Source organism: Excalfactoria chinensis, chromosome 2 (genome assembly GCF_039878825.1).
Source record: "Excalfactoria chinensis isolate bCotChi1 chromosome 2, bCotChi1.hap2, whole genome shotgun sequence".
Taxonomy (NCBI): Eukaryota; Metazoa; Chordata; class Aves; order Galliformes; family Phasianidae; genus Excalfactoria; species Excalfactoria chinensis.
Genome location: NC_092826.1, coordinates 31,104,976 through 31,118,579, shown reverse-complemented (window position 1 = coordinate 31,118,579; position 13,604 = coordinate 31,104,976). Strand labels below are relative to the sequence as shown.

Below are 13,604 nucleotides of genomic sequence, written 5' to 3'. Positions count from 1 at the left end.
TAAATATTTCATTCTTCCCAATTCAGGGGTTAAACTCAGGCCCAGAGGAAAATTTGCCCGAATAAACGCATCTCATCTTCTTTGGTGATGCAAGTGCTCAGTTGTCCTGTTCTTGACCCCTCTAGAATTCCCAGGCTCCAATACTGGTGGTAGAATGTCATCAATCCATATTTAAACTATATATTGATTTTCCACAGACAATAATGACAGCTATTTCTTCTGAAAATGCATATATACTATACCTTTGGCAACATAAAAAGGTTCCTATCAAAGTAAGAAATGAAAAAAAATCTTACCAAAGCCCATTACTAAGTTGAGACCAATATTTAAGAAGTGAATGAAATCAAGTTAGCTATCTCATTTCCTAAATATTTTTTTTTTTATGTATCTCACCGAAACTAAAGTGTTAGAAATAATCTTCCTGGATATAGCTACAAAAGGTAAATTTCAATCAATTAAATGATAGTGTTTTCAACAGGACTTGATAAATGAGGTTTGATTCTATCAGTTCAGTAAGAATTTCACTGATGGAGCACTCCATTTAAATCCATTCAAGATAATTAATAATAATTTATATATATAATTGTAATAAGTTAAAAGGTAGTAAGTTTTATGTATTTAAGGTAAGTTTACCTCAGACTTAAAATGAAATCGAATATCGTGGCCTCAAAATATTGAAGTACTTGAAATCTGCTTTCATTGTTAACAAATCTAGTTCTACTAGTAGTAAGGATGATGAGATTTCTCTGTACTCCCAATTTTCATTAATTTTAAAGGAAAAGCAATATACTGCATTTGCGTAAATCCTACCTCTTCCGTACAATAAAAATGAAAGGTTTCCATAATCACCCATTCCCAACTTGAAAAAGAAAAAAGATTTCATAAATCTTAATAGATGCTCATTTCTCTACTTATGTTGAACATCCTCATTGTGCCACCCACACAGAGTGCTCACTCTCAGACTAGGAGTAACATTTTGACCCTGACTGGATTAAATTCGCTATAATCAAGAATCTACTTTAATAGGCACCTTCATAGCCAATCCACATCAACTAATATAACTACAGAACAGGAGTGACTGAAAACAGAAAATCCAATCATATTTCACGCACAACAGAACCACTCGGTATTGAGGTCTCAGAATGTGACCGCACTCTCTTTATTTAGCACAAATCAATTCAAACTAGGCTAAGAATTGTTCACAAATTCTGCTTCAAATGAGAAGATCTGAGTCAGTTAAGATTATCCATTCCCACGATCAATAACTATTTTATTTCAGGTATTTACCGCTCCTCTGGGAGTCAAGGTGCTGTAAACTTAACACCTGAGCTCTTGGTAAGCTCCACCCCAGCGTGGCTTTGAGTTTTGATAGAAGTGAGCTCTCTCCCTCCCTCATTTATATTTTATACTTGGAACCCATTGTGATATTTTCCTCCTTGCAACTTCAAATTAATAGAAAAGATTAACAAAACTTGTTTCAGTGTAAGCTACTCCTATATTTTCAGTATCGTGCTTCACTTTCTGGCAGTGCTCCTTTTACACATACAAGTATTTGGAGGACTGCATCTTAAGTGAGACATCTGTCAGAATTTTCTTTATCTACAACTGCTGTGAGCAACAATAAGGAGTGCTATAACTCATAACAAACAGACAAGTATTTTCTATGTATCACACTTGACACTAACTACAACACAAATACCAATGAAGCCACTACAAAGTTGGATTGAAACAGAGTGTCATTGAAAGCGACAGAAAACTGAGATTTCTGTAATCTACATTCTCTTCTTTTCCCTGAGAAACGTTCCCTGCCAAAGAAACCATTTAAAGCAAAAAGAAAATGAGAAAGAAAGAAGATATTTTCTGACTGAAAACTTTAAGACTGGAAAAGTCAAGTTCACACTTTGATCTGGTTGGCTGATTTGCAAGTCTCTCCTTCTTGCTATCTCTATCTGCATATCTTCTCAGTAGCACACAGCATCTATCCTGCATTACCTTAGCCACCACACACCATCTATCCTTCATTGCCTTAGTTACCACACACAATGGTGTGTGGTCACAAATTCTAGCATTCACATAACTTCTGTGTTTCTTTACGTATGCTCTAAAGCCATTTAACATGTCCAACATTCAAGCTTCCACACACTACATCGCATTTAAAATAGAGCCAATCAGTACTAAGCAGGAATTTCACCTGCTGAAAAGCCCACTGCAGTGGTAGAGACTGCATGAACACAAGTCCAGCCACACTCATGGTACAGCATCACAATGCCCAGTGAAACCCAGCACCTATTCCACAGGCAGCTCCCATTAAAAAGACAAGGCCAGGAACTAGGAGATTCCAGCTGGCATATCCCTCCTAACTTCACATACTAGTGTAATTTCAAATTGGTATACTAGTTAACAAATCCATTTCTAACTGATACTGTTCCATAGAGAACATCTGAGCAAGACAAACAATAGGACTCCTGAATTCAATGATATCAATTCCAAGGGTTTGAAGGAACCAAACTTTGAAACTACTCCATGTCTCACACAGCGCTCCTTCACAGAACTACTGTGGGAACACTTGGATAACTATTCAATTTAGACCATCAGGATATTCTTTGGGGAAAATGGCCTCTCTGCTTCGAGGCAGAGGTAGATTCCTTGTCTTCCAAATCATTTCACAACATCCATTTGTAACACAAGTTTCTTCTCTGTTATCACTCTATACATTATATACCAATTTTTACCATCTAACTGCTTGTATTAAAACTTGTGACCTTTCCAAGAACAGCAGCCATGTTTTAGTCCGTACCTGCAGAGGTACCACTTCACTTTTTGGCGCTATAACAACTAAAATTTGGAAGCCTGGTGCAGAATTTAGCAGCACTAAGCAAAAGGATTTTTCCCCCCCCACTCAGGTTAATTAGGAAAAGAAGGTAATTACGTGCAAATCGCTTTTTATTTGAGTATTTAACTTTTTCAGTTTTCTTCTAACATATTCGTTGTTTAATAGAAAATTACAATCAAGCTGTCTGAAATGAAAACAAACATGCTATCAATTTGACAACAAAATTTCATGTTCTCTTTAGGGAATTTTGGCTATGGCGTTTTTCTTTCTTCATTAGTCATACTCAACACATTTTATTATGAGTCTTTTATTCACTCAAAGAAAAAGCAGATATTTCACAGAATGGCCCAGGCTGGAAGGGACCTCAAGGATCATGAATCTCCAACCCCCCTCTGCCAGGCACCAACCTCCCCATTTACTAGAGATTAATATTTTTAGGTTCATACTTTCTTCTTAAATAGTTAATTTAAATGATCGCAAATATAGCTTATTACTGAGAAAACCTGCATGCATACATTATGATCACAATGCAGCTCAGAGAAGTACTTTAAACAAATAATACAGTGTAAGCAATAAGTGTACATAAGCAAGCAATAAACAACATCTACGAGGCACAGCACTTTCAAGTTAATATATTGTACAAACAAACTACTCAACCAATATTACAAAGTTTATTGAATGCAACGAACTACAAATTTTTGTTATCAGAACAGTCACAGAAAAAGGCAGAAAAACAGAAGCTCAGAAAAGCTTCTTAAACCTGTTTTCATTCACTGATAATAGAAAGTGGAAAAAATTTAAAGAAAAGTGCTGTTAGCTTGTAAAAAAAAAACAAAAACAAACATTGGTCAATGTAATTAACAAAGGAGGAAATTATACTTGATGTAGACATACATAATTTTACCCATAAATGGCCAGCATTGTACAAACAGCTATGCCCAAAACAACTGAAGCCCTTCTTAGCTGGCTCATTCACCACCTCTATATTTAGCATGCAAGCCTCAAAAAATACATATTTCCGACCTTAATAAGTCACTCTATGTGTTAAAAGACAACATTTACTCATGAGTATCCTGAAAAGGTTCTCACATAAAATCTCAAATGCGTATTTGTCAAAGGTTTATACCAAGCAAGTATATTGATATATTAAGCATGTCTAAAGTAAAAATACAGCAGTTACATTCTACCTTCTTTCACTATTATACCAAACTACTATTAGATTGCATTTAAACAATCCACAGGGGTCCCTTCTCCTAATTCTCAGCAGTATTATCTCTTCTGAGCAATGTTAAACAGGAACAGCACTGCCTGATGTAGCCATCAGACAGTAATTTTTGAGCAACAAGCAGTTTAAGTCATCAAGTGTCATTATACTTATTTCAGCCCTCAATTTAAGTAATTTATTAGTGCAGATAGTTGGATGGAAAATCCTGTATTACTTCATACTCAACCTTCACCATAAGACAGACCATAGTCAGCACATTTGAAAAACATCAGTTCCTTGGTTAAAGGATCAAGTATCAAACAAACTTCAAGGGAAGGAACATCACATTGACCTCCTTCAGCCCTTCTCAGCACGGAGTCCCATTTCTGGTCTTGGCACAAAAGCAAGGTCCCTGCTTCCATAACCAATTTGGGTGCTACCGTTCAAAGCCTCTAAAGCATACATATTTCTACTGACTGCAACACCACACATTACTTAAAACCAGGTTGGTTCCATTGTATCCACAGAATCAGTTTGAGACATCTCACATAAAATCTCTTGGTGAAAACTTGGTAAAACTAAAGCAATCCAACAAAACACAATAACTAACAGTCAACTCACCAAGATTCAGCAAGGCAGGCAAGGAGTTCTAGAGTCTGTGTGTACGGGGGGCCCCAGCACTCAGATACATCTCAAGTGTGCTGTGAACAAAATTGAGAAATAAAGGATTAGCCTTTTTCTGGAGGTAGGCATAGAAGAAATGAAAATATGATAGTCAGTAGAGCACAGTTTTAAGTGTAACATAACGATGGAAACACTATACACTTTGCAGAGTATTAACTGTTTTTCCAGACATAACAATAATCTCCTTCCAGTTGCATAATCACTGTAGGCAGGCACACAACTTCCTTTTTACCTGCTGCCTCCTGCAGATTAGCAAAGATAGCAACTACGATGTTTAAACTAATTTACACGGTATGTAGTCCTCATTTTCAGAAAAGAATCTGTGGTAACTCTCTGTGAAAGTGGTTGGTTCCTTTTTTGGTTGACTGCTTGGTTGGTTGATTTTATAATCAAATCTCCAAAAAAAGGAGAAGATGTTTTTATAAAATGTCTCTTAACTATCATTAAAAATTGTATGTATAGAACCACGTTCCTTCTCTGAATCTTCACTTAGAGGGCAACTGACCTCAGCAATGAGTATCAATGGAGAAATTAAAAACAATATTAATAAAGTAATTGTATTATAATGACTTTAGAACAAACAAACAAACACCTAATCTGTTCCTTAGTATGAAATTTAGGATTTCAGAATAGCAGAGGGCACACATCACTAAGCAGTGCATACCAATTTGGGGAAGAGGAGCAAGAGGGTAATGTTAACATGGCACTACCCACAAAAAATACTGTATTAGGACTTTTCTTTTTTGGTAGTACTTTATGTAAAATGTATCCAAGCAGGCTACCAAAGAGTATTCCAGTTTGTCATTCTGACTAACAGAAGAGTAGGACATGAAGAGCCATAAGTTATCAACAACAACATAAAACACTAATTATGCCTCAAGAAAAATGGCATTTTAAAATGATGTTATTTCTGTCAGTTCTTCCACCTTCTTCAAATAAACTCAGCTTGAATTCTTCCAGTTAGACACGATACCACTACAGCAACAGGCTGCCAGAGGGCCCACTAACAAAAAAGTATTCTTACATAAAATATATAAACAGAAGATCTGAAAACAAACACTACCCCCTCAGGAATGCCTAAGTATATGAGGCCTACAAATCACAAGTATGGGGCTTTGGAGTTTGCCCATATTCATGGAAAATGTGATCTTGTGTTAGAATCACACTTTCAGTAGAACACCAGATTATGTGGCAGCTTCAGAAGAATTATAATTTCTGTCAGACACCCATAGCACAGAAAGAGGCCGCAAGGGGAAGCCACTGCCCAACTAGCAGAAGAGACATCTGGGGGCCGAGTGCCCTTCATGCCAAAGGCAGAGGATGAGGGCTGCAGCCCCAGCTATGGCAGGGAGGCCCTTTTCTATATAACAGCTATGATAACAAGAGCTTAACAAGAGTGTACACAAAAGTGAATTCCACTCATCTCCCAAGTCCTAGGGCCAAATCCTCATGCTCATGCCTGCCTTTCAGTCAGTCAGCAAAGGAGGATACACACTACTCTAAGCATCAGTTCATCTTTCAACAACTAGCATGGCTGGTGTTTTGTTATTGCTAACATAATTTAAGTCCTTGCCTCCTGATCTGTGTGGCCTTCTGCTGCTCAAGAAGCCTGCACCGAGCTAATAAAATTCTCAATGACTACTCAATAGCACACAGGGTAGCAACAACAAAAACTTTCCAAGAACTTGTCATTTCCATTTGCTCTGTAAGTAAAACTTTTTTAAAGAACAGTAATAACCGGGCTGTCTGAAAGCCAGGACACTACATGACAGTATTTCTGTATGAAACTCTCTTCAAAACACCACTAACAAGATTTTTCCTTTCTAAGCCTCAAATCGTACTGTAACTAGTGACAAGCTCCATGTACCCAAACACATATCATTCAGTGTACTCCAGATTGATAACTTTTCACTGAACTACACCACCAATGAAGAAACAGACCAATACTGGGCACTGACATTACCTATTAGTCCTTGCTTTCCTTCTTAGGCCGTTTTCTGAAGTACAAAGGAAAAGCAACACTGTAGGAAACAGCACCACTAGTACCTATTCCCATGCTAATCACTCCTACAAGAATCACAAGGTCCTTAGGGTGCCTCTGGAAACTCAACAGAAAGCACCCTTGCATAAAGCCAGCTTTCACAGTAATATAATACTGTTAATGGTGATGTTCAAAGGCCTGTTTGCAGGCCTCAAACAAAAGCATACATGAGGAGATGGTCTCTGCATGGCTTTAGCTATGATACAAAAATGGAATATATCATAGTTACTATTCTTCACACTTGCCATTTCCCAATACAACCGTTCAATCAATTTTTCATCCTCTGAAGTGAAAAAAAAACAACCCACAACTTGAAAAAAAACCATGACAAGAGGTGAGGTTAAAGGCTAGGTGCAACTTATCAGGCCCAAAACAATGCAACATCCTCTGACTACAGGCCACTTCATATTTTCACTTTCTGTTCCTTCACAGTATTTCTTTCTTTCACAATGCAAAGAGATATCTGTACTCCAGCTACTTATGTCAGTGCTGAGGCTGTTATCTCCTTGCCTCATAAAGGCTACAGGCTGCAAACAAAACAAACAACACTGGCCCAACAAACTACAGTATACCCAAGAAGAGGAGAGTGAAGGACAACTTTCAGACATATGTACGAAAGACATTTACTTAATGCATGTAAGCTTTGTGGATGTATTTTCTGACCATCTACACACAGTATAAGAGAGAGGGAAATCTGAAGACTACGAAGAAATGGTCCTCCAAATCAGCTTATTACTATGCAGTTAAGATTAATCTCACACACTGCAGCAAGAAAACAACTGGAGGTCTCATTTGAAACACAATACCAAAGTAAGCCATGATTCACACACACAAAAAAAACAAAACCATCAGAAGTACCTTTGTAACACAACTGCCAACACAAGTTGTATAAAGAAAAGAAGTAGTTAAAAAGTAGTTAAAACAAAAAGAAAAGCTTTAAACTATGTCATTAAAACTACACTTGAGTTATCAGCAGGTTGGCTTAAAAAAAACACAAGTATTCTAGCTCACTAAAACAAAACAGCATACTTACAGTTGTAAATATCAATTATAGGGGGAAAAAAGGATCAAAAAAACCCTCAAAATGTTCAGACTTGGATTTGCAGAGCTCTTCTTGAAGCAGCAGTTGAAATCTGCTAAAATAAATAATGTATTCAACTGTATGTCCTCAGTCTTCCTCCTCAAAGAAACTATTTTAGGAAATTGATAGGAAAGGAGGATGACACAGCTCGTATCTCTCAAGACCAAGGTACAAATCTGTGTAGGAGCACTGTGTGAAATTAGTCAAAATAATCACATCTATTTTGAGAATAACAAACGTGGCTGGTCCACAAGCCCTGGCATTACTTTAGAAACAGAAAATCTTTGTCACCTATGTGCCCTGCCATTTCATTACAGCATGAACAGTTTCCATAACATTTACTGCTTCAGCAAAATACATTATCCTTTCCAAGTAGCAAGTAACTCCTTCAACAAACAATGAAAAGCAACACAAAAACCACGACTGGGATTTGCAGAGAACACTGCATCTTACCTGCAGAAATCAAATGTATTTTACAAAAAGGCTCCTGAAAACCTCATCAGAGCATGCTCACAGAAAACGTGAGATTTACTATCAGTTATAACTGCTAAAATGAGAGCAAAGAAAGAATAATATCTGCCAGTAACTGTATTAATGGGAGATTGTTATGGAAGCCATTTAAGGAAATGCAAGGCTTGGAATGGTATAATGATGCAGCTGCACAAAGGGAAAAAAAAAAAGTGTAATGTTAATGTGTTGTTGTATAGCTTTAGACATTTAAATTAATGAACTAACTTCAAAAAGCCAGCCGGCCCAGTGACCATACACTTTCCATAGGAACTGAGCCTACATGATTTCCCTAAAACTAAGCAAAAGTTCTATTCCACTTACTTGAATAATATCTTATTTCCATGGAATGAGATTGAAAAATCAGAAACATTAACAAAATGTGAGGCAGTGAATCCACCACATTCAAGATCTATTTTTTCTTTAACTATTCAACAATTCAAAGTAATCTTATAAAGGAGCAGAAATATTCCAAAAGCTCAGCAAGGGAAACATTATTCCAGGTAATAAGTAAATGCAGGACTGAGCAGAAGAAAACTAATTTCCTCCACTCGGCTTTTTTTCCTATCAGGTAAATTCATGCTAATGCTATTTCTAAGTACTTACATCACACTACTGACAAAACAGTTTGGGCTTCTTGTTGGTTTGGTTTAAGTCCTGATTTAAAAATACATCATGATGATCTTCTCTTTTGTTTCTGTTTTAAAAGCTGCACCCCACATTGATTAAACCATACAAGCTGTCACTTCCCACGTCACATTCCTACCTGGTATATCTTGAGAAGGCTGAAGCTACTGAATCATTAAAACAGGGAGCGTTTGCATAATGCAAATACTGCTGACAAACTACTAACCTCAAAGTGGTAAGCTGCTTTAGTAGCACGTAACCACTGATGTCATAATAGAAATTACTCTTACTACTCCAAGTTACCATTTCAGCAACACGCACCGCTGTTCGAAATGTTATTCCAACACACAGCAGGAGTCCCTGCAACTGCATATTCTGCCTGAAATCTTAAATTATTATCAGAATACTATCTTTATCAAAATACCATCTATAATAAATAAGCAAAGTGTGCGTTATCTAAGCTCAATTAACCTGACGGGTAAAAGTCGAAGAACACTTCTGCAAGGCTTCAATTCCCCGGAGAAGAGAGGCTCAGATCCTGTCTGCCAGCACACAATGGAATCACAGCTGACGATGCACATCTTTTTCTGGATGTCTCCATATGCTCAGGAGGGTTCCCCCCCACCCTCCATCCCTCCCCGTTTCCCTCTCCGCCCCCCCTTACTCCCAGCATCGCATTGAGAGATTTGTCATTATCTGCCACCAGGAGCATGAGAATGTTTTAACCAACTAACACAAATAAAGTGGTGCACTGAACTTCACCTTATTTAAAAACAAAAACAGGGGCTCCTGCCAGAGTAGCCATCTGTAACTAAACGATCTGAGAGCGGCAAACGAGCGCTGACTAGATGCTGCCATATACCCTTCTACAAAGTAAATAGCAGCATTCAAGTTTCTAGCTCAAAAAAGCCAAGTCGCACAGAAGGGCACATACCCTGTAACAGCACACCCAACCTTTGACCTCAGCAGCCAAACGCAGAAATAAATGTAAACTGAGCATTTTGACGTGCGTGAGAATACTACAGAAATGCGAGGGATTTGTTAAATACTTCATATGCACTCCGAAATTAATTGCATTGTTTACAGAAGCCAACCATGGCAAGTGTGCAAAAATGAGGGTGGCAGAGACAGCCCTGGCTCAGCACTGCCTTCCTTCAGCACGCAGCCTATTAGTGCTGAGCAGACAAAGAGAGTTACATTTGTACTTGAATTTGGCACCAGCCTTTCCTTCAGCCTTTTCTCCTAAACGAACCGACAACATCCTCAAGGCTTACATCTCACAAGCCTCAGCAGTTTCCAGAATTCTCAATCCGGGTGGTGCTACCAAAAGTCAGCACTGAACCCCAGATTCTACCCGTGAGACAGTGACATCAGCAACAAAGGAAAGGACCAGAAGACAGTGGGCATTGTCAGCGCAGCTGTCTTTCCAGAGGACTTTATTCTTCCTGCCGACAGCCCTCGCATTGCAGATGGACTGGATAGGAGCTGCCTTCAGCCACAGAGCAGTACTGCACAGCGCACAACCACGCTGGGAGAGAGCCCTGCACTGAACAAGCTGCACCTTCATTACAAAAACAGAAACATCCTCAAATACCTAACTAACCTTTATGGCTTCAATATAATACATTAGATTATATACAAACACATCCCCAGTGCGTTTCCCCCCCCCCCCCCCCCCATAGGGAAACATAGCTGTGCTTTACAAACTTAAATGCAACTGTCTTACTGCAACAGTATCATTCTTGATAGGAATAAAGCATTCCTCACTCAGATGCATTGGGTTTCACAGAGCACTGACACCACCAGGACACACAAAGAAGAACAGGGCAGATGTGCACACCCTACTTTGCAGCACAGAGCACCTTCAGAAGCTGCAGTATGAAGTATATGTGCCTATGAAGTAACAGTGCAACGTGTGGGCCCTTTTGCCAGTAAAGGCCTTGAGCCTGAGAAGATACAAAGTTGAGAAAGCTTCAGTTTTTAACGCAAAATAGAAGAACCTGCTGACTGGAAAACTGACACGGTGATGGCACCTTCGTCAGGCCCTTATTGTGCAATGCTCACCAAAAGGAGATACAAACACGCAAAACATTGTGTGGTCCTCCAAATGTCTGCATGGCATTCAAGATCAACCTTTCCTTCTAAAGCTGTTCCGAGTATTTCTGAGGGCCAATGCCATGACAGCATTGCTCGGGGTGCTGGATCCCAGGGCTGGCTTCAAACACCGAGCTCATCGTGGCACTTGTCTTGGACTTAGAGAGTAACCACGGGTGTACAGTTACACATGGCTTTATCTCCGTGACACAGCCCAGCTGACTGCCGTGCTCAGTTCCAGCACAGCCCTCAAGTAGCTGTATTCCAAGTGACAAAACAAGGAACACAAGCACAAGTGTCCGTGCATGTGCCGTATACATGTGCACGTTTGCATGGGCTTTACATACCCCATGCATGATACCACCGATATAAGTCCTGAAACTCTGTAGAAGGTTGGTACTGACACAGTTCCTATTCACAGGGGTCCTTAAGCTGTCGGGAAGCAAAGCAGAGCACTGCCCTGTGGATAATGGTTCGGGGTGAGTGCTCTCTGGGGTGCTGCAATGCCTCAGCAGTTCCCTGTGACCCACAGCCCCCAGAAGCAGGGCCCAGCACTACTGCAGGGCTGTACAGAGCTGGGAAGTGAACTGGGGAGGAGTGGCTTCATAATTTGGTCCACGCAAACCCAAAAGGCTGAAAGTTAACGAGTGCTGTCAGCCACTGTAGCAGCAAAGGAGAACGAGATGAATAAATAAGCGAATTCTGGGAGTAAGAAGATGAGCAGCATTAAACTGCTCACTTATCATTAGTAGCAATAGAGCTGTGCTGGAACTGCCATAGCAAGACACGATGTGCTAAGCCCAAACCCTTCTAAAACACCACAGAAATATTACCGGGTCAGTTACACAGCCCCATTCACCTGCTTCCTAAAAACCAGGCACGCAGCAGCAGTTACTGCCGGAGCAAAGCCGTCCTCCTCCCACCAGGGCAGCGCTTCCTGGCTCAACGACGGCCGCGGGACAGCGAGCCTCGGCCCCGGCCCGCAGGACGGCACCACCGCCCCTCCCGCAGCTCCCTCTCCACGCCGCGCCGACCTCACGCACGCAGCCCCGCGCGGTCCCACCCGCAGCGCCCAGCCAGGCCCGGCAGCGCCGCGCCCCGCAGCCTGGGACGAGGACGGCGGCGGGGTCCCCGCGGCGCGCACACGGCGGGGCGGGGCGGAGAGGGGGGGGGGGGAAAGCGGCGGGCACCTCCCCTCCCCCGCCCCTCGCTCGCGTTCACCCACCCCCTCCCCCCCGCTCCGCAGCGACACCGGAGCGAGCGGCACCCGCCCAGGGACCCCGGCCCCGCGCCCACCGCCGGCTGCCACAACCCCCTTCCTCCTCCTTTTCCTCCTCCCCCCGCCCGCTCCCCGCCCCGCGCACACCCGCAGCCACACGGCACTGCGGCGGCCGGGCCCCCACCCCTCCCCTCCTCGGGCGGATCGCGGGGAGGCGGCGGCGGGGCGCCCCGGGCTGCGCAGCGCCGTGCGGCCGCGGCCTGAACGCGGGGCCCCACCGCCCCACCGCCCGCCCCCGCGGTTCGGCCCGGCCCGGCGCGGCACACGCAGGCGCAGCCCCCGCGCAGAAAGTTACAGAAGTTGCCCGCTGTGCCCCCGCCTTCCCCGCGGAACGGAGCGGGGCGGCCGCGGCGCCGCGCCGGTGTCACACGGGGAAGGGGCGAGCACCGCCCTGCTCCCGGATCGCCCCTTTTGTCGGCGGGCGCGGAGCCTCCCGCAAGTTTCCCAACCATCCGCTCCCCGCAGCTGTGCCCCGTCCTCCCCTGGCGGCCCCGACCGCCCCCACCCCCCCGCAATCCCGGCCCGGCGGCGGGGCCGTCCCGGGGAAGTCCACCCGCAGCCCGAACGCGGTGCCCGGCGAGGGGCGGCCCCGCGCCGCCCGGCTTCGCTTCAAGCCCCCCCCTCCTCCTCCGCCACCCCTTCCCGGGAGCGGGGGAAGCCGCCCCGGCGCGGCCGCGTTGCCGCCCGCCAACGCCGCCGCTCTCCGCGCCGCTCCGCTCCCTGCGGGCCGGGGCCGGGGCACACCCCCCGCCGTGGCGGGGCCGAGGGGGCGCGCGGGAGCCGTTACCGGGGTCAGTGTCGCCTCCCGCCGCGGCCGCCGCCGGCGCTGACCTTCGCTTTGTAAGATGAAGCTGAAGCTGGGGCTGCGGCCGCCATGTTCCCGTTTTAATAACTGCCTGCTTGTTTATTTCAATGGAGACCCTCCCACCGCTCGCCCTCCTCCTCCTCCTCCTCCTCCCCTTCTGCCCGGAGGAGGGCTGGGCGGCGGGAGGCGGGGGGAGGCACAAGGCACACCCTCTGCCCCCGGGCACGGCGGTGGCGGCTGTGGCCGGGCTCGGCTCTGGGGGCCGGGCCGGTGCTCCCGCGGCGCTGCCGCGCTCGGCGCCCGCGGACAATGGCAGCCGCCCGCGCTCCGGCGGGTGAAGGAGGGGAGAAGGAAAAGGGGGGGGGGGAAAGTCCTTCGTCCTCAGCGGGAGAGACTTTAAGTGCGGCCCCTTCTCTGCCCCAGGGTGAGTGTCAGTGGCCCAGGTTCAC

The 13,604-nt window shown here is 44.0% G+C and overlaps 1 protein-coding gene across 7 annotated transcripts in view; it reads right to left on the bottom strand.

Annotated features, from left to right (window-relative positions):
• The window catches only part of NCOA2 (nuclear receptor coactivator 2), a 191,221-nt gene extending 177,910 nt beyond the window's left edge, over positions 1-13,311 (bottom strand). For 3 of the 7 annotated variants that reach the window (XM_072328561.1, XM_072328560.1, XM_072328562.1), the window contains exons 1-2: positions 13,138-13,304; positions 4,659-4,738 (exon numbers count right to left, since the gene is read on the bottom strand). The gene's annotated coding sequence lies outside the window, so the exon portion shown is untranslated. Of the gene's footprint in view, positions 1-4,658; positions 4,739-11,930; positions 12,054-13,137 lie in introns of those variants that run through there. The other 4 variants (XM_072328564.1, XM_072328566.1, XM_072328565.1 and 1 more) reach the window with 2 other exon arrangements.
• Between the last annotated feature and the right edge of the window lie 293 nt (positions 13,312-13,604).